Here is a 23,244-nt window from a genome sequence, read left to right as displayed (position 1 = left end):
TAGAGAATCTACCACAAATAAATATAGCAAAAGGTAAATTAAAATGACAATTAAGCTAAGGATGCCAAGAGGCAGAGATTAGGAGGAAGTGAATCCTAGAAAAGTTTTTTTGCATATTTTATCAGAAACAGAGACATGAATTTTTCTATAAGATAAGAAGACAAGTGAGCTTTACTTGGATCAGTAAGATGACAGATCCAGTACAATGCTGAAGTTTTCATGTAAAAAGAAAAATCTATGAACCATCTTAGGAAGAAAAAAAGTGATTAAAAAGAGGCAGCATGGTGGCTTCAATAAGAACAAGTGATGCTAGACTAGTCATTTCTTTTTATGGCTACTAATTTAATATATTTAACATATAATTTAATATACTGGGAGATTCTGTGGATGGAATATACTTAAATTTCACCAAAGCCCTCGAACAAAAATCCACATAGATATGATGGAGAGATTTAGGTTACGTGATAGTACAAAGAAATGGACTTCAAATATATTGAATGACTGGACCCAAAGATTAATCAATAATTAACAGGTAAATGTGAACTTGGAAGAAAGTCTTTAGTGGAGTGTTCCAGCTCTGTGTACTTGTTTCTGTGCTATACATTAACTTTATCAACTACTGAGAGGAAGGTGTAGATGCACAACTGTCAAATTTGTTAATAATATAAAAATGGAAGCCATAGAAAACATGTTGGGATGTATAGTGGTCTAAACCTAGAAAGAAATCAAAAAAGGATAAATGTAAAATTCTGTAACTTAGTATACAAAATAAATTGTACAAATATGGCAAGGAGAGGGATGGCTAAGCAGTATTTCATGTGAAATAGATCTGGGAATTTTAGTGGATTTCAAGCTCAGTGTGGAATCACAGAAGAACAGGACATTTTTTTTTAAAAGATACTTTAATCCTACACTACATTGAAAAGGGTTCAGTTTCCAGGATTAGGGAGATAATAAATCCATTTTAATCACTTTTGGTCATACTAAGTCTGTTGTATTATATTCTGTTCTGGATGCTATATTATAGGAAAATATTGACAACCAATAGCATATCCAGAAGGAGAAAAACCAAAGGATGAGGGAACTAGAGATTTTATCTTGGAGAAAAGAAGACTCCGAGAAGACACTTGAAAGGCTAAGTATAAGTTAAATTTATTCTCCTTAGTCCCACAAAGTAGATTTAGGAGCATATAATAAATATGGCAGAGAAACAAATTCAAGCCCCACCTGCTTAGATTTAGCACAATTTCCTTACAATTATTACTGTTCAAGTCAAAAAGAAAGCTTTTAGAGATAGTTCCTGCTCACTAAATATATTCAAGCAACAAATGAAGGTTCACAGAGTAGTGTAAGGGAGACTCTTATTTAAATACAAATTGGAGCACATAACCTTGGAGACTGGAACTAGATGATCTCTAAATTCCTTGACAATTTTTTACCATTCTGTAACTTAACCACTTGAGATGGATTCAATTTCAAGTTATAAAAAAAAAGTATACAGATTTGAGTATTTCCTATCATACATACAATGAGTTTTTACCAGAGGCAACCCTTATCATCTTAAACACTGCAACATAATCTTTAGATTCTCTCAGACAAAAAGGAACTATTTATTTAAGAACTACAAAATGAGGAATGTGAGTCTTAAATGTGGTTATGCTTGTCTAGAATCAGAATTAGTTGTGCTACAGGAGAGCTATTCTACCAATTCCTTTTGCACTAATAGACTAGGTCCCTAAATTCTATCTAATTTCCTTTCAATACTAAAATTAAGAGGGGAGAGAAGGATTTTTAATTGTAAATCTTCCAAGCTCTTTCAAGAATGTCTTCCACACCACATTATTATCAGTTTTTTATCTATCAGTCAGAATTAGCTTTTAGCACAAAAAGCATAATCCCCCAAAATCTACAATTCTACTTTCTCCACAGTATCAGAGTCAAGGGGAAAGTAGGCTCAAGTAGCACATGTTGATACAGGAAACTCATAGTTCCTAGTTTCTAGAAGTGCTTGTTTTTCCTCCACCTGGTATTCCTGAAGTTCCCTCAGACATGATACAGTTTTGTTTTGTTTTTCTGTCTCTTAGCAGAGTTTTGAAGTTGCCTTTTTTTCAAGAGGTGGGGTTTATCCTAGCTTTTCATACAGACAATATTGCAAGTCATTGCTTTTCTGGTGATTCCAATGAAAAACAAATCCAAATTCTCCTGCCCTCTGAAATTCATAACATCCTCTAGTTAAGGAATATGGAGGATACAAGCATCCTTAGTCCTATGCCAAATTTTTCTTAGCTAGACAGCATTCTCTTCTAGATGCCAGAAGCTAATCCATATTAAACTAACCTATATTAACTAATCTAAATTAAGCAAGATTCACCAATTATAAATGTTTCCAACCAATATGAATATATTTCCTGTTGGTGTTATTCTATTAAACCCAATGGTTTTCTATCCTTCCAAACTGATCAGGGATTTTTCTCACTTAGTCTAATGCTTTTATTGATACAATGCATATATCTAAACTTTCTTCACATATTGTTCAAATCTCTGATTGACTCAACTGAGATGTTCTCACCTGATAATTTTTAAGCCTAGAGATTATAAAGCCTCAAGAAAAGCTATTAATAGAGGTTTTTCATAATTATTGTATATTCCCAATAATTTAGAATGAACTCTCAGCACCTGAAGATATTTAGAGTGGATATGGTACTACACTCTGAAAAGTGATTTTCCTTAGAAATCCCATAATTTTAGCCCATGGTAATTTTTCTACTAGACCTATACCCATCTTTTCTGACCTCATCTTTTATGTAGTTTTATGTAAATCCTAAACATGACTTCTCTTGAATATTTTCCCAATACTTAAAATTTAACCAATTCAAAACTTCCCTCACCATCTTCCCTGAAGCTATTACCCTTAATTAGAAACCCCCCTCCAGTCAAATTTGTTTAACATCCCTGTTATAACGACTAGCTTGGAGTCGTCATATATTTCAGTCCTTTTGCCTTGTTTTTCTTTTCCTTTCTCCCCCATCCTCCAAAGTGTTCTGACTCCCTTTCTTCATAAAGTCTTCCAAAACTAACTCTATAAAACTCTAGTCACTCCCTTCATTTCCAGTGTCCTTTCTGCACTCAGATACACTTAGCCATCAATGAATTTGTCATCTCTTCACTGTGAATGCTCCTACCAGAAACACAAATTGCAACCCATCTATGGCTTTTCATCCAGAGCAATTTTTGCCCACACTTAGGTAGATAGCTTTGTAAAGCCGCTAGCATTGCACATAGCTGTCACTACACAAGTATATATTTATCACTACTAGATTGATCATTTGTAGACCAATTTGTATTCTTTTGCTGGTGTGACAGCCAAGTGTTACATAATTGGTCTATCATTGACTAGTCAAATGATTAACTATCAGAGATTGTACATTTTCTTTACATCTATGTGATAATTTGCCATATATTTCTTGTTCTTGTCATACTGTTCTTCTCATATTGTGAATAAACCTTTGCCCCCCAAAAGAGGATATCATTGGTAAATGAAAGGTAAACATATGCTCAGGTATTATTCTTTGGGACTGAAATATTGTTTGGGAGTGGGGGAGGGGGAAGCGGGGTAACCCATAACTTTCCAGATGACATAAAAGTGTTTCTGGCTCATGCTAAAAAATGTTTAATAATTCAGCATGATGTCATCAGTTCTTTGTTTCCAGTTATATTATATAACACAGTAAGTCCTAATTAGTAGTTGTTTTGAATACCACAATTACATCCTAGTCAAATATTTCAATAAAAGTCACTTCCATTAATTTCTTTTGCTTAAAATATTAGTTTTTGATTTTTTTTTTTTGCAACTATATTACTTTAGCATTATAGCATTTGTAATTCTATCACATTCAAATGATGACCTAGTTTTTTGGTAATTTATTTTAATACTTAATCACCATCATCATCATACCATGAGCATGGCTTAAGAACATGGCTTGAAGTCAGGAAAATCTAAATTCAAATCCTACCTCTGAAATCTAATATTATTTGACTTTGGCCAACTCATTTAACCTCTTTAAGATTCTGTGATGTAGGACTGCTGCCAACTTATATTGTTATAAAGAGTTTCCTCTCCCAGGACATCCCAATACCAATGAAATCACAAGTCCAATCCCTATTCTTTATCTCCTATCACTATCACTATCTGCATTACAGTAGAGTCTCTTCCGTCAACTTATCAGGCCTCATTTCAACATGGTGTTAAAAAATAACAAAACTCCAGAATGTAAGTGAAAGTGCTGATACTTGTCTCAGTTTAAATTAGCTACTGGAAGTTTTCTGACACCATTGGCCCAAGCTGGTCATCTATAATCACAATTTCTCTCTGTTCTTCCCTCTTCTCTAAACCCTAAGCATTAAGAGATACTTACCAATTCTCAAGGAAAAATATAATGATTGTAGATTGTTGGTTTATTTTTTATATCAGTCTTATATTGTCAAACTCTGCAGTGCCTTCAGAGAAATTGCCATGGAAAACTTGAGCTAGTCTTAAATCAAAACACCCTTAAAATTATCCATCCAACTCTCCCCCATCCCACCTCCCAAAAATTTTTCAAAAAGTAAAACTATCTTTGCTAATGTCATAAAGGTGACAATGGGTTCTTAAAAGTGATATCAGGATATCACAAACTCTGGCAGATCCTGCCAAACTTGAAAAGAACCATCCAAAGCTTGTCATCCAAGGCCCAGTCTGGCTGAGCTCAGAAAAAAATGATCACCAGAAAAAAAAATCACCAATCAGGGAGATAAAATTTTCAACCTTTGCAGCTCTCAATGGATTACATCTGGCTCACATCCTGACTAAAACTTCCCGTTTCTAATCCCTCTGTTCATATTTCAAATTTGAGAAGGAGGTTATTGTTATTTTTCTTTCATTCTCAAAAAGGGCCATGACATCAGGGAGATAATGCTTGCAAATGAATTGAATTTAAGTGAGAGAGGGCTATATATGGTCACCAGACTCACCTTCTCTTCCACTGGGTCCAGTGGCCAGACACAGAGCAGGATGACTGGAGATGGCCCTGGATGCAGTGGAAGACCTTGCCCTTTTTAAGCTAAGGTCTTTCCCAGGTCCTGAGGACTAAGGAAAAGCCATTCAGTGATTAAAATTGGAGTTAGAAATGAGGCAGAAGGCAGTCAAAAACAAACAAACAAAAATTCATCCTGGAAAGGGAAGACCCTCAGAGTTTCTGGCCAAAACAGAAACAATTGCTATTTGGGGACCACATAATGATTTTATATAGGATTGAATATAATGGAAAGAACTTCCTCACCTTCACTTCCTCTACATTGCTTAGAAACTTCTTCATTCTGGAAGCTCATTCTGCTCTAGGAATATTTCTTACCTTGGAAATGCTCTCCATTCCAGACGTCATAATTCCTGATTAGCTTGCTCTTCCAAGAAACTCTGAAAAAATCTCTTATCACTTATCTCCAAGAGACTTTTTCATGCCTTCTAGTTCCCCTTCCTTTAAACCACCCTTTTACATACTTCTTTCCTTTTCTTCTTGGGATGTTTCTTGCATTAATTCTTCCAAGATCATATTTCATGATTCATATTCCTTTAATAACATTTGAAAGTATATTGGTATTAAGTAGATGGATTTTTGTGGAAGTCAGCTTATTTTTTCTTTTGATTCTCCTGGCTTCTTTCAAAAGTCTCAGTTAAAATTCTATATTTTACATACAGGAAAACTTTTTCAATCTCTGTTAATTCTAACTTCCTTCCTTTGATTATTTCTGATTTATTTTGCATAAAACTTGTTTGCAATCTAGTATGATTTCTTCTTCCTAAACAATACTGAAAATCCATGTTATATATTGATACTTAATGAATGCATGCTGATTGAGTGAATGATTGCTAGATAAACTAACTCAACATTCTCAAGCAATAGAATGGGGAAAATAATTTTTTAGTTTTTTTTTCCAAGTATAAATAGCAAAGCCTATACCTTTCAAATAATATGATCATAGATCACTGAACTGGAAAGGACACCAGATTTATACAGAGGAGACAAATAAAACCCAAAGAGAAACAAGTGATTTGCCAAGAATTCATACAGATAATTGAATCATTCTATTTGTCAGAGTTTTATATAATGTTGATTTATTAAATCAAATGTTTTTTAAAGGCATCAGGCTATAGAATAAGCAAAAACAAATTTATAATATTTTTTTACTTAAACCTACATTTTCTCCTACAACTTTTCAGTTACCTTACTTTACCCTCATCCTACCTTACCTGGGGCTCAAAAACCATTCTTAATAATGGCTTAAATTTTTATATGTCCCTCAGAAGACTGGATGATTCTTAAGAGCTAGAGCTATGATTATTTTGTTTGAAACATATTACAGAACCTAAACTTTACATATTAGTAGAACTTCAGGCTGGTATCATGCTGCAGTGAGGAAGTCACGATGCCTGATACTAAAGTTGTCATTTAACCCCCATTTCTTTATCTGTAAAACTGGAACCAATCTATCAAGAAACATTTATTATGTACTATTATGTCTAGCACTATTCTAGGCACTGGAGATACACAAAAATGAAGCAATCCCTGATCCAGAAGATTGCTGTGAGAAAAAACACTTAAAGCACTTGAACTTGCTACTACTAACAAATAGATGCAGCAGAATTTTAGACTTTGTGTACCTCTCAGGCATATGGGAGCAAATTTATGGCCTCCCCTTCTCTCCATCCCCCCCAAAAAATTATCTTTACATACATATATTTTTATATTTACTTAGGTTATTTTCCCAAATAAACTAATTCTTTGGAGGCAGGGGATGATTTATTTTTGTCTTTGCATCTGTAGCATATAACACAGTGCCCAGCTCATTGTCACTACAACTATCATCATCATCATCATCATCATCATCATCATCATCATCAATCATCATTATCACCATTATTATTGCTAGCATTTCTATAGTGCTTTAAGATTTGCAAAATAGTTTACTAATATCTTCTTTAATTTACCTTCCCAACACTCTTGGGAAAATATGTGCTGTTATTCTCTCCATTTTACAGAAACTGAGGGCAGAACAGATTAGGTCATTTTCCCAAGGTCACATAGCTAGTAAGTGCTTCAGATCAGATTTGAATTCCATTTATTAACTTCAAACCCCAGATCTCCATCCACTGCACTAGTTGTTCCTAACACATAGTAGATATTTCACGGATGCTCATCAAATTGAATTAAATTGAACAGAATCAAAAGATATTGGGCACATCAAATCTAGGAAACTCCATTGTGTTTTAAACGATGTGTTAAAAACCATCCCTGTTCAGTTCTGTAACATCTGGGAATCACAAAATTGCCAAAGAGAATCAAAATTACAAGTAACTCAAAGAGCTCAGGCTGAGGGGTGGTATACTCAGACTGAGATATTGGACCAATGATAACTTTCTGTCCATGAGAAATCACATAATGGACATCAACAAGACATGTGTAATCATCTTATTGGAAAAGGAAGCCAGACAGCCATATAGTGAGAATGAGAAATAGCCCAAGTACTCCTTTAGAAGCATGGAAATACTTATATTTAGCTGGAGGTAAAGAAGAGAAAGGATGGGGGAGAAATCCTTTATAAAGATGATTAATGAAAAGCCTAGAAACAACATAGAATAAGAAAACAAAAAGAAAGTTACCATTTTTAGCAGGGATAATAAAACAGAATCAGAAAATAGTAGCATTAAGAAGCACATTCAGGTTCACAAAATGCTTTTGAGATAAAACCTTGTATATCTGGGTTTGAAGTCCAGTTCAGATACTTAGCAACATAGGGTGTAGCTTTGCAAAGTCTCTGTGCCTTCACCTAAAAAATGAAGGGACTGAACTGAATGACCTCAAAGGTCTCTTCCAGCCCTAAATCCTACAATTGTGGCACATCTGTTCCCCTAAAATGAGCGTTGCAAAAGGAGTTCATTGACAGTTTCTTGTAGCATGCATGGTAAGGGCCAGAATATTATTTTCCCATTGTTAACTTGCTACGCTGACAGAGCTCAAGCCGTGCTAGCCCTTACCATTTGGAAAAGCTGCTGTACTGCAGAAACTTGATTTGTAATTAGTTTTGTGCAGAATGCAAGGGCATGATGGAATTGCACCACAGCGAACTCAGTGATGGGACTTTGAAGAGCCATAAATAGTGTGAGTATTTCAGGCCAATTGAACATAAAACAAAAAGAACTCATGGAAATAACAGTCTAGCTAACAAAAGTGCATTCTTGAGTTGCTAGGATTGAATTTAATGAAGTGATGTAAATGCTTGGTGTTTTAGATGCTGCCTTTTTATAGAATATTCATTATAATAGCAAAAGGATTGGTTTGCACATTCCTGTGTTCTTTGGGATGCTGGAGTGCCAGTAGTATTAATTAGTCTAGATAGTATGTGGAAGTGTGTTTCTGGGAAGAAAAGGCTCGTTTCCATCACCCACATGTACAATGGCCAATACAAAAGTCAGAAACAGACTCTTCCAAGTAAGAACCTGCCTTAGAGCAGAGGTTCTTCACTTTGTGTCATAGAATCCTTGGACAGTCTGCTGAAACTAAGTAGTTTTAAATGCATAAAACAAAACACATAGAATTGCCAAGGAAACCAATTATAATGCAAAAGAAACCAAATATATGTATGTAAATGTATATATATATATATACTCATATATATAGCTAGATGGATATATGTGTATGTATTTTATACAGTTGAAAAAAATTAAAATGAGATTATAGATGTCAGGTTCTCTACTTTAGAGAAATAAAGGATTCTATTCACCATTAAGAGTTCTGCTTCTTGATGTAAGGGCTTGAACCAAGGGATAAATAATTTTAAAGATGAAAGTAATCTGGATTTTCTTCATCATTACTGTCATTACGCTCATCCTATCATTCACAACCCACTTTTTTGTGCCCAATTTTTTAGTGAGGACCTTCCCAAGGGGCACTAAAGAGTAAGCATAACCCACAGGAACCAATTATGACTACTAATTGTAATAAGTAATTTTGAAATAAAAGCAAAAAACAGCAAATAAAAACATTTTCTTAAGAAAGAAATTTAAATAATCTTTCAAAAATATGTTGTAAAAAATTTTAGACATACTGAGGAAAAACATACAAACCAAGAGCTAACTCCTTTAGAGTCCTGATTTCTATCATACATTTCTGCACACATCCTAAGGCAATCAGAGATAGGAATTTGAAGAATAATTATCATGACATTCTTACTTGTGCTGGGTAGAATCTGGAAGATAATTATAAATGGAGATAGAAATGATCATTTAACTTTTGCAGGACCTCTCATCAGTTGTTTTTGTATCCATAACATTATTTACACAATATCTTCATGCACCTCAGCACACAGTGCAAAAAGAACTTTTCAAACAGCATAATTGATCTATTAATTCTGTTAATGGAGTTTTATGATTTCTAAATATTTGATGGTATTTTGTCAATTTGATATAATTGAGAATATAATTGTATCTCTAGTTCATTAGCTACAAAATAATTGCAAACTTGAAAGACAATGCAAATCAAAGATTCTGACAGGACAAAGAACAGGTACCGAGAGGCCAAAACATTGAAGATACTTAACATTTTATACAGGTTCCTTAGAAAAGGATCAAATGCATTTTATGATTAAACTTTTTCTACCCATTAAAAAGACAAAAAACAAAAAATAAGATCTATAAAACTAGTATATAAGTCCTATTATTTAAGAAAGGGTATATGTATCGACATCAGAAAAACTGAGTCTTTTCAGTTTGCGACTCCTACTGTTTGTTCACCCCGAGCTGAGTCAGCTCCATCTAAAAGGAGAGGAGAAAAGATAGATGATAGCTGTGGAGCGCTCTGTTTCTGAAACACAAGAGAACATTTCTTTCCTGTGTCCTCACATTTCATCATTTACCAACAATTTCTATAGAGTACTTTTAATATTGGGAGAAATGAGGAGGTGATAGTATAAATTCTACTTAAAGACTTCCTTATTCTTCCCAAAAAACATTTGTTTTGTCCATTTGTGAGCAGAATGTAGAGATTCTACAAAAAAAGGTTACAGAGATGGCCTAGTTGTTCTCCAATTAAATGCTTCAGAAGAATGTCCTTCAACAGCAACGTGCATTGACTTAGGTGTCCATTGTGCTTTCCCATTTTTCTTTATTTCCACCTCATCCACTGCAATATGTAACTGTTGCTGGCGCTACACTACAATCCACAGACTTTCCTTCAAAACTGTGGCTGAGAGTTCGTTTTTCCTTGTCACACATGGGGCTACATGCAGGAAAGAAATTACATATTGATTTTTTTTCTTCTGTTGAATGGTTTTTTTTTTTATTTTTTATTTTTTTTATTTCTAACAAAGTCAGTAATGTCAACAGCTCCCACAGTGTGAACAAGCAACATCAACGGCCTGCAATGAGCTTTGTCTTAGGTCTGTCTTCACTCCATTTGTCAGGACTCCATGCAGTTGCCCACTTCCAAAATCCTCTCAGGGAATTGCCACCTTCTGGCCACTCAAGGAAAAGATTAATTGCATCATAAAAATGAAAAACCAATAAAAATGGTACTTTCTTAATCTGCGAGGTTAAATAATATTTATAGCTAATAGAGTGTTGAGTGTTGTTCTTCATGATGTTCCCATGAGGTAAATATTATTTTATGATTCTATTTGATAAAAAATAAACTAAAGCTCAGAGATTCTATCAGTTGTCACCTTATACATCTAATGTCTGACAGAAGTATTTAAAGCAGCATGATTTTTAACTTTTTCTTGTTTATTCAATTGTTTTAAAGTAGCGTCCTATTCTTTGTGACCTCTTTGGGGATTTCCTTGGCAAGGATATTAGAATACTTTTCCATTTCCTTCTTCAGCTCATTTTGCAGATAAGGAAACTGAGGTTAAACAGAGTCAAATGACTTGCACAGGAACACAAATCTAGCAAATGTCTGATTCCACATTTGAACTCAAGAAGATGAGTCTTCCTGACTCTAGGTGACACTCTATCCACTGGTCTGTAAATAGCTTTGCATTATTTTGAAAATAAGGAGGGAAAAGAAAATAGACAAGATGAGGTTGGATCCATATCATGCCCCCAACTATTAGGCATTCGAGGCTCTGTTTTCATTCCTCTTCTTCCTATAAATTTCCTCCTTAGCTACTTGGTTCAATTATCTCTATTCAGAAGACTTCCAGGACTTTGTTTCCACCCCTAGTCTCCCTACCAGACTACAGTAGCAACTGCTTATTAAACATTACCACTTGAATTTCAAACTCAATCCAACCAACACAGAATTCATGTCACATCCCAACTTGCCTGTTTCTGTTGAAGGAACCATCATCCTTCCAGTTATCTAGGCTCACAACATGAGTAATGCTGAGTTCTCTCTTTCTTGTCCTCCATATGCAATGTGGTATGTATGTATAAGTAGTGTGTGTATATATGATATATATTCCATGTGTGCTGGGTCTGTATGTGTTGATATATATGGCAAAGTCATTTAATCTTTTTTATTAATTATAGTTTTTATTTACCAGATATATGCATGGGTAATTTTACAACATTGATAATTGCCAAACTTTTTGTTCTATTTTTTCCCCTCCTCCCTCCCCCAGATGGCAGGTTGACCAATACATGTTAAATATGTTAAAGTATAAATTAAATACAATATGTGTATACATGTCCAAACAGTTATTTTGCTGTGCAAAAAGAATCGGACTTTGAAATAGTCTACAATTAGCCTGTGAAGGAAATAAAAAATGCAGGCAGACAAAATTAGAGGGATTGGGAATTCTATGTAGTGGTTCATAGTCATCTCGCTGAGTTCTTTCCCTGAGTGTAGCTGGTTCAGTTCATTACTGCTCTATTGGAACTGATTTGGTTCATCTCATTGTTGGAGAGGGACACGTCCATCAGAATTGATCATCATGTAGTATTGTTGTTGAAGTATACAACGATCTCCTGGTCCTGCTCATTTCACTCAGCATCAGTTCATATAAGTCTCTCCAGGCCTTTCTGAAATCATCCTGTTGGGCATTTCTTACAGAAAATAATATTCTATAATATTCATATACCACAATTTATTCATCAATTTTCCAATTGATGGGCATCCACTCAGTTTCCAGTTTCTGGCCACTACGGAGAGGGCTGCCACACACATTCTTGCACATACAGGTCCCTTTCCCTTCTTTAAGATCTCTTTGGGATATAAGCCCAGTAGTAGCACTGCTGGGTCAAAGGGCATGCACAGTTTGATAACTTTTTGAGCGTAGTTCCAAATTGCTCTCCAGAATGGCTGGATGTATTCACAATTTCACCAACAATGTATTAGTGATCCTGTTTTCCCACATCCCCTACAACATTGCGCATTATCTTTCCCTATCATTCTAGCCAATCTGACAGGTGTCTAGTGGTATCTCAGAGTTGTCTTAATTTGCATTTCTCTGATTAATAATGACTTGGAGCATCTTTTCATATGGCTAGAAATAATTTCAATTTCATCTGAAAAAAAGTCACTTAATCTTAAAACTTCAGATTCTTCATCTGTAAAATGGGAATACTAGTAGAATTTACTTCATAGAGCTGTTTGGAGAATTAAGTGGAATAAAAGATGCAAAGTATTCTTACAAACTATAAAGGGCTGTGTAAATGTACACTATTGTTCATAGTACTATTAATTAATTTAGCCCTAGCCCTAACTTAAAGACTTCCAGAAATAAGGAACCCAGTGTATCAAAAGACAGCCCATTCTACTTCAGTACAGCTATAATTATGAAGAACTTTTTTTGGTTTTGGTTTTGGTTTTTTGTTTGTTTGTTTAATTTTGTTTAATTTTGGTTTTTTTTTTCTGATGTCAAGCTGTTCATTTGCTTTCATTTCTATTTTCTGAGAGCAAATCTTCCTCATAAGAAACACAGATAGAGTTTGTAATTAATTAATAGGTATACTATACTCTTTGGTAGAGTGGAAAATATATTTAGATTCAAATGCAACTTTTAGCACTTACCACTTATTTAACTGTGACAAGGCCAACAAAATATTCATCAAAGGCACTCTCTGAATCAGCATTTTTAATTTAGAATTTCAAAGGGGAAAAATCTTAAACAACTTTATGAATTCTTTCATTCCTTAATTGAGAGAATAAACCAAGATCATTCCTTTCACACTGGCCAAATATTTGCCATCGATTCCCAAAATGATAACCATTGTTTTATTTTTATCTTTCAGTCCAAAAAAGAGCTAAGAATGTTTCCATCTCTTCCCCCAATAATAACATCAGAGATTAAAATGTCCATCTGAGTCCAGGTTTCCCCTTAACATCTGATGTCAGAGACAAGATCCTCTCTATCCATCTATATCCTTCTTGTTATTTAGTCCTAGCTAAATGAGAGAAGATTTCAGTCTCATTCTTTCTTTCCCATCAAAAAGTTACTTTGTTCACAGATCTTAGAGCTCAGATCTACAAAAGAGGTAGAACCTTGCCTCCTATGAATCACCGTCCTGCAAGACCTGAAAATGAGCAAATATTTCTTTTTTATTAAAGCTTTTTTTATTTTTAAAAAATATGCATGGGGGCAGCTAGGTGGCATAATGGTTAGAGCACCAGTCCTGAAGTCAGGAGAACCTGAGTTTAAATTTGGTCTCAGACACTTAACACTTCCTAGCTGTGTGACCCTGGACAAGTCACTTAACCCCAATTGCCTCAGCAAAATATATATGCATGGATAATTTTCAAAATTAACCTTTTCAAAACTTTGTATTCCAAATTTTTCCTCTCCTGTTTCCCTACTCCCTCCCCTATATGGCAAGTAATCCAATATATGTTAAACATGTGTCTATACATATTTCCACAATTATCATGTTGCATAAGAAAAATCAAGGCAAAAGGGGAAAAATGAGAAAGAAAACAAAATTCAAACAACAACAAAAAGAGTGAGAATGTTATGTTGTGGACCACACCCAGTTCCTACTATCCCCTCTTCATCACAAGACCATTGGAACTGGCTTAAATTGGACATATATTTCTTTTTTATTTTTAATAGTTTTTATTTACCAGATATATGCATGGGTAATTTTACAACATTGATAATTGCCAAACCTTTTGTTCTAATTTTTCCCCTCCTTCCCCCCTCCAGATGGCAGGTTGACCAATACATGTTAAATATATTAAAGTATAAATTAAATACAATATATATCCAAACATTTGTTTTGCTTGGACATATATTTCTAAGAAACATTAGAAAGGAGAACCTTTATATTCAGAAATGGAAGGTTTAGGAGCCATCTTTGGAGCTGCCACATCACCCCAGCTTGTATATAAATATATAGTGGAGTCAGATTAATATTCTAAACTCATCTTTAATCAATTATAAAACAAATCTCTTTTGGACATGAAAGCCACATATGTGTTGATGCTTGGATTACTACATTATCATTCACTTGAAGAGATTTTTGCTGACAAATTAAAGAATAAGTAGAAAAAAAATCTCACTTAAAAACTGATCACACTCAGGGAATAACCCTAATTTAACAGCCCTCTGCAAAATCAGACATCAACCCTTGATTCTTTTTTTTTTTTTTTTTTTTTTTTTTTTTTAAATTTTTTATTTTATTTTATAATTATAACATTTTTTGACATTACATATGCATGGGTAATTTTTTACAACATTATCCCTTGCACTTACTTCTGTTCAGATTTTTTCCCTTCCTCCCCCAACCCCCTCCCCCAGATGGCAAGCAGTCTTATATATGTTAAATATATTACAGTATATTCTAGATACAATATATGTGTGTAGAACCGAATTTTTTTGTTGCACAGGAAGAATTGGATTCAGAAGGTAAAAATAACAGTTTACATTCATTTCCCAGTGTTCCTTTTCTGGATGTAGCTGGTTCTGTCCATCATTAATCAATTGGAATTGGATTAGCTCTTCTCTATGTTGAAGAAATCCACTTCCATCAGCATACATCCTCATACAGTATCATTGTTGAAGTGTATAAAGATCTTCTGGTTCTGCTCGTTTCACTCAGCATCAGTTGATGTAAGTCTCTCCAAGCCTCTCTGTATTTCTCCTGTTGGTCATTTCTTATAGAACAATAATATTCCATAACATTCATATACCATAGTTTACCCAACCATTCTCCAATTGATGGACATCCATTCATCTTCCAGTTTCTAGCCACTATGAAAAGGGCTGCCACAAACATTTTGGCACATACAGGACCCTTTCCCTTCTCTAGTAGTTCCTTGGGGTATAAGCCCAGTAGTAGTATGGCTGGGTCAAAGGGTATGCACATTTTGATAACTTTTTGGGCATAATTCCAGATTGCTCTCCAGAATGGTTGGATTCTTTCACAACTCCACCAACAATGCATCAGTGTCCCAGTTTTCCCACAGCCCCTCCAACATTCATCGTTATTTGTTCCTGTCATCTTAGCCAATCTGACAGGTGTGTAATGATACCTCAGAGTTGTCTTAATTTGCATTTCTCTGATCAATAGTGATTTGGAACACTCTTTCATATGAGTGGAAATAGTTTTAATTTCATCATCTGAAAATTGTCTGTTCATATCCTTTGACCATTTATCAATTGGAGAATGGCTTGATTTCTTATAAATTAAAGTCAATTCTCTGTATATTTTGGAGATGAGGCCTTTATCAGAACCTTTAACTGTAAAAATTTTTTCACAATTTGTTACTTCCCTTCTAATCTTGTTTGCATTAGTTTTGTTTGTGCAGAAACTTTTTAATTTGGTGTAATCAAAATGTTCTATTTTGTGATCAATAATGGTCTCTAGTTCTCCCTTGGACACAAACTCCTTCCTCCTCCACAAGTCTGAGAGGTAAACCATCCCATGTTCCTCCAATTTATTTATGATTTCGTTCTTTATGCCTAAATCTTGGACCCATTTTGATCTAATCTTAGTATGTGGTGTTAAATGTGGGTCCATGCCTAGTTTCTGCCATACTAATTTCCAGTTTTCCCAGCAGTTTTTGTCAAATAATGAATTCTTATCCCAAAATTTGGGATCTTTGGGTTTGTCAAAGATTAGATTGCTATTTTTATTCACTATCTTGTCCTGTGAACCTAACCTATGCCACTGATCAACTAGTCTATTTCTTAGCCAATACCAAATCAACCCTTGATTCTTTCTCTGACTTCTTGCTAGACTACATAAGCAACACAGGTTAAAAAGATTAGGAACCTTAACTAGTATGGTAGCAAAGTAAATGGAGATGAATGAATAAATAGAAGAGATCTTCTGGAGGAAAACAGTAAAAAAGAGCTTTAATTTCAAGCTGTCCAGAATCATGTACTCATATTCTAGTGTGATTATCATTTCATGCTAAGATTAACAGGGAGATGAAATGAAGAACATTCTAATTAGAGTTTGTAGTTAAAACAAAATGATAAAAGGACTAAAATATATCTTGGATATTTAATTTTTTTCTAAAACTGCTCTGAGGATTAAGTTTTTAATGTCAGTTTGTTTTAATAAAGTTTTTTAATAGTACAAAAGCACAATATTATACTGTTGGAATGCATGTATTCTACATTACTCCTTCATACAAGCATCACATCTTAATTTCCAGCTCACTTTTTTTAAAGCTGTAAATAAGTTCTTGTTGGTTGAAGCTACATAAAGATATAGAGTGATAACAAATGTAATATAATACAAATGCTTTGGGGAGTCCAGATCCAGTCAAATATACTTAATGAATAATTCTCCTTTACCTTTCCTTCCTTTCATTCTTTTTTCCCTTCCTTCCTCCCTTCTTTCTTTTCTTCTTTCCATTCTTTCTTTCATTCTCTCTCTCCCTCCCTTTTTCTATTTCGTTCTTTCTCTCTCAAATATTTAATTAGCCATTATCCTTTTCCTTTCATTAGGCCAGATACTGAAATGATGAACCACAAAGTTTTTAGTTTGTTTGTTTGAAATACATATTCAGTAATTAGTTCCTAGTTAATTCAAAAGCAACAGATTAAGTTTTTGAAAAATTGTGTTAAATAAGCATCACAAATCTCAAGAACCATCTTTGCTTTAACCTATATGTCCTCTCCTTTGATGAGAGCAGAAAACTGAAAGAAGTGAATAGCAATAGAATACTATTTTCATGAATTATTTTCTATTACAATCACAAAGAAAACTCTTCCCCAACAATTTCTTTTTGAATGAGCTTGAGTAATCAAGGACTACTTTTTTCTGAACTATTTTATATGTGCAAGTTAGTCTCTGGAATAGCCAAGAAAAATCATTCCTACTTGCCTAACAAGCACCTACCTTGAGTTTAAAAACTCCCAGCGTAGCTCTGATTTTTCATTCCCTAATTTCATACATAACTCCAATTAGATCAATTAAAAAAACATGGATATGAATGAGAGTAAGTAAAACCATTGCAATTTAATGAACTGACTTTAATTCTAGAGTTTCCAAAGACCTGTCATTGTCTTAAAGTGGGGACTATCTTCAGAGAATGCAATGCTGCCTCATTTTAGTAGAAGATTCATGAATTATTTTGACTATTTAGTAAAGTGCTGAATTTAAATATTTTAAAAGTAGGATCATAGATAAGGAGCTGGAAGGAATCTCATAAATCATCAAGTCTATTTACAGATGAAAAAATGGAGGCTTAGATATTTTAAGTGAAGTTCCCAAGGTCACAATGTTACAACTAATATATTAAATAAATAGAGCAAAATGAAATTTCTTTCCAAGAATGGATTCTAGGCAGAAAAGGTCATCCTTAATTACCTTCCTGGGATTTTTTTCTTTTTGGACAATAACACCAACTTGCCAGAAAATGGCCACATTTTTCACAAAAACTAATGTAGAAAGGGCATTGTGCAGTATTCATAGATTTTCTTAAAAGGCCCCAAGATGAAGATGAATAGTGAAGCAAACAGAAGATAATAAAGAAGAAAAGAAAACTGGTTTAGAAAGCCTGAAACTTCAAGTTATCAAGGTGGGTCAGCCTGGGTTACTCAGAGGAGCTCTGTTATACCTCTTAAAGCAAAGTGACTCTGACAAGGATTTGAACACTAGGGCTCTAAAATTTGCCGATAGCACTAAAATGGGAGTTAAAAAAAAAAAAAAAAAACTGAGAAGCAGTGTGACCAGATTTAAAAGAATTTGAATCATTTAGGTAATTGGGCCAGCAGATGGAAAATGTAGTTCATTCTCGGAGACTAAAATAATTAGTCTGAGAGAGAGGAGCTAATCTAGTAATAATGATCTTCCTTTTACATAGCATTATTTTTTGTATAGCACCTTTCACCCAGACTGTTCCCAGAATACCTCTTAACACAATCACATACTATAAAAAGGCTTAGCTATGGGCACCCAACCATTATTGGGGGTGATAACATTGGTCAGAGACAGGAAGTGAAAAATTCAATGCCCAGTGGAGAGGATAGGTAGGAACAATGCGATTATTGAAGTTGAAATGAACTTTGGACACCTACTTCTGAAAGCAAGAGCTATAGAGTTTTAGTGACAACTAATAAGGCTTTGAAAGATATTTCCTTGGGATGAAAGACAAGGAAAATTATATCATCTTGGAGAATTTGATTTCAGAGACAAAACTGAGAGAGGTTACCTTCATTTTATTGAGAGGAATAAAAGTCAAAAAGAAAGAAAGAAAAGAAAAGAAGAAAAAAATCTTTGAAATAGCATAGGAAAAAGCTTCAGTTATGTAAAAAATCCACAGAGTTGAAAATGTGACTAAAAATAGGATAATTAGTGCTTGTAAGGGGGTGTGGCAGAACATCCCTGTGTTATTTTATCGACCTGAATTCTATTGTTAACCAAAGTTCTGGTTTGATTTGGAGAAGGGGAGTGGAGAACAAATCAGAAAATGAAGAAAAACATTTCAGAATTCCCTCATCTTTTTAGTAAACACAATTCCTTTGATTTTCAACTAGAGATCATTTAATCCAACCCTTTTATTTAACTATTGAGGAAACTAAAGATCATGGGAGTGAAATTATCACAAAGGTAATAAGAAAGTATATTAAGTCCATATTCATACCTAGGGATTGTAATTAATCACGCCTTCTGTCTTCTGCATCCTACTGCCCTCTAAATCAAGTCTTCTGTGGGGAATTAAAGCTTCACTTTGGTATTGAACTAGACTAAAACTATATAGAGAGAATAATCTCCCTGGCTTCCTTTAAATTTCAACTAAAATCCCTCCCTTTTATAGGAAATTTTCCTCAACCCCTCAAAATTCCAGTGCTTTCCCTCTTTATTATTTCCTATTTATCCTGTATATAGTTTGCTTTATATATAATTTTGTTTGCATGTTGTGTTTCATTAGATTATAAGCTCTTTGAGGGGGAAATCGTTTGTTTCTTTTTGTATCCCCAGGGTTTAACACAGTGCCTGGCAGATAGTAAGTGCTTAATAACTTTTATTGAATTTGAATGAATGAAAAGGGGAAAGACAAAAAGAGAAAGGGAGGGAGAACTATTCACATGAGAGTTATTAGGTCTTTTCTTTGGAATGCTTTTTAGTTCTCCCAGCTAGAAGGAGCACATGTATATACTTACATATATGTGTGTACATATAGATTTATGTCAGTATGGGTATATATCTGTCTCTATATACTCATACATTGAATATCTATTCCTTTATGTGCTTTTTCTAGCTATGGGAATCATGAAACATACGTTATATGTAATGGTAGAAAGACTAAAATCCCAATGAAAACCATGATGAAAGTTTACATACATAGATATAGTAATTCAGATTTGAGATTCCAAAAATTCAGTGATTAAAACTGCAACACACCGGATACAAAATAAATCCACATAAATCCTCAGCATTTTTATACATTACCAACACAATTCAACAGCAAGAGATACAAAGAGAAATTCCATTCAAAATAAAGGTCGATAGTATAAAATATTTGGGAATATATCTACCAAAGGAAAGTCAGGAATTATATGAGCAAAATTACGAAACACTTGCCACAAAAATAAAGTCAGATTTAAATAATTGGAAAGACATTCGGTGCTCTTGGCTAGGCCGAGCAAATGTAATTAAGATGACAATACTCCCTAAACTAATCTATTTATTTAGTGCTATACCAATCAGACCCCCAAGAAACTATTTTAATAACCTAGAGAAAATAACAACAGAATTCATATGGAACAACAAAAGGTTGAGAATTTCAAGGAAAGTAATGAAAAAAAATTAAATGAAAGTGGTCTAGCTGTACCTGATCTAGAACTATATTATAAAGCAACAGTCACCAAAACCATTTGATATTGGTTAAGAAATAGGCTAGTTGATCAGTGGCATAGGTTAGGTTCACAGGGCAAGATAGTGAATAAAAATAGCAATCTAGTGTTTGACAAACCCAAAGATCCCAAATTATGGGATAAGAATTCATTATTTGACAAAAACTGCTGGGAAAACTGGAAATTAGTATGGCAGAAACTAGGCATGGACACACATTTAACACCACATACTAAGATAAGATCAAAATGGGTCCAAGATTTAGGCATAAAGAACGAAATCATAAATAAATTGGAGGAACACGGGATGATTTACCTCTTGGACTTGTGGAGGGGGAAAGAGTTTGTGTCCAAGGGAGAACCAGAGACCATTATTGATCACAAAATAGAAAATTTTGATTACACCAAATTAAAAAGTTTCTGCACAAACAAAACTAATGCAAACAAGATTAGAAGGGAAGTAATCAATTGGGAAAACATTTTTACAGTTAAAGGTTCTGATAAAGGCCTCATCTCCAAAATATACAGAGAATTGACTTTAATTTATAAGAAATCAAGCCATTCTCCAATTGATAAATGGTCAAAGGATATGAACAGACAATTTTCAGATGATGAAATTAAAACTATTTCCACTCATATGAAAGAGTGTTCCAAATCACTATTGATCAGAGAAATGCAAATTAAGACAACTCTGAGATATCATTACACACCTGTCAGATTGGCTAAGATGACAGGAACAAATAATGATGAATGTTGGAGGGGCTGTGGGAAAAGTGGGACACTGATACATTGTTGGTGGAGTTGTAAAAGAATCCAACCATTCTGGAAAGCAATCTGGAATTATGCCCAAAAAGTTATCAAAATGTGCATACCCTTTGACCCAGCCGTACCACTACTGGGCTTATATCCCAAGGAAATACTAAAGAAGGGAAAGGGACCTGTGTGTGCCAAAATGTTTGTGGCAGCCCTTTTCATAGTGGCTAGAAACTGGAAGATGAATGGATGTCCATCAATTGGAGAATGGTTGGGTAAATTATGGTATATGAATGTTATGGAATATTATTGTTCTGTAAGAAATGACCAACAGGAGGAATACAGAGAGGCTTGGAGAGACTTACATCAACTAATGAATGCTAAGTGAAACGAGCAGAACCAGAAGATCATTATACACTTCAACAATGATACTGTACGAGGATGTATTCTGATGGAAGTGTATATCTTCAACATGGAGAAGAGCTAATCCAATTCCAATTGATCAATGATGGACAGAATCAGCTACATCCAGAAAAGGAACACTGGGAAATGAGTGTAAACTGTGAGCATTGTTTTTTTTTGTTTGTTTGTTTTGTTTTGTTTTGTTTTGTTTTGTTTTGTTTTGTTTCTCTTCCCAGATTATTTTTACCTTCTGAATACAATCCTTCCTTTGAAACAACAACAACAAAATTCGGTTCTGCACATATATATTGTACCTAGGATATACTATAAGATATTTAATATGTATGGGAATGCCTGCCATCTAGGGGAGGGGGTGGAGGGAAGGAGGGGAAAAACTCGGAACAGAAGGAAGTACAAGGGATAATGTTATAAAAAAATTTTACCTATGCATATGTACTGTCAAAGAAAATGTTATAATTATAAAAATTAATAAAAAACAAAATAAAATTTAAAAAAAAGAAATTCTAAGTTTAAAAAAAAAAAAACTTCAACACATCTTGTTTACATGACTCCTACACTAAAGAGCAGCTAGGCAGTATAATAGTATACAGTGTGCAGGACCTACATCCAGAAAGTCTCATTTTCCTGAGTTCAAATCTAGCCTAAAACACTTACATGTGACACTGGGCAAGTCACTCAACCTTGTTTGTTTCAGTTTCCTCATCTGTAAAATAAGCTAGAGAAGAAATGGCAATCCACTCCAGTATCTTTGCCAAGAAAATCCCTAATGGGATCGGGAAGGATTGGGCATTACTGAAATGACTAAACAGTAACCACACTTACATTAATTATCTCTCCTAAGAAAAGCAGAGGTGCAAATGTCCAATTAGTTCACTATCATCTTATTCTGGGAAAGAGTAAAATAAAAGAAACTAAAATAAATGTACTATTGTGTACTTATCAGTTGCTATCATGTTAGGGGGGCCACCTTTCAATCATCTCCTCAAACTAGAAATATTATCCTTCCCACGTCTATGTTATCAGATCCCAGTAAAACAACAGGAACTTGAAACATCAGATTGGTCTGATACCAGCTCAGTTACTCTCCAGAGTGGTCTGCCTCTCTACCAGCTGCCTTTCTCCACCATCAAGCCCTTTTACTGCTTCCTTTTCTGTTTTACATTTTATTAGAATGTAGGATACTTGAGAGTAAGATCTTTCTTATTTTTTATACTTACTTATACCATCAGTACTTTCACACAATGCCTGGAACTTAATAAATGATTTATCTATTTATCTATCTATCCATTTATCCATCTATCTGTCTATTCATCTATCTAATCCATCTATTTACCTATCTATCTGTCAATCCATTCATCTATCCATTTACCTATCTATACACATATATACACATTTGTCCATCTATCATCTATGTGTCTATTATCTATCCATTCATCTATTTATTTATAACTTATCTATCTATCCATTTATGTACCTAATTATGTAGCTATCTAGTCCTTTGTTTATCTATCTATACATTTACCTATTGATATGTCCACCCATTTATTTATCTATCCATCCATCTTTCCAACTATCTTTCCATCTATCCAACTGACTATCTATCTATCTATCTATCTATCTATCTATCTATCTATCTATCTATGATCTCCAGGTCTCACTCAAGCCCTTTGTCTACTTAAACTTGCTTTAACAACATTATAAGATCTGCCCCCAAATTCTAGGCTATTCTACTTTATGTGGATATTCAGGTATTGGTTTGATTTGCCCTAAAATTTCTAATAAAAAGATAAA

This window comes from Sminthopsis crassicaudata, chromosome 1 (genome assembly GCF_048593235.1).
Source record: "Sminthopsis crassicaudata isolate SCR6 chromosome 1, ASM4859323v1, whole genome shotgun sequence".
Classification (NCBI taxonomy): Eukaryota; Metazoa; Chordata; class Mammalia; order Dasyuromorphia; family Dasyuridae; genus Sminthopsis; species Sminthopsis crassicaudata.
The sequence above is the reverse complement of the archived record's forward strand: the minus strand, read 5'-3'. Positions refer to the sequence as shown.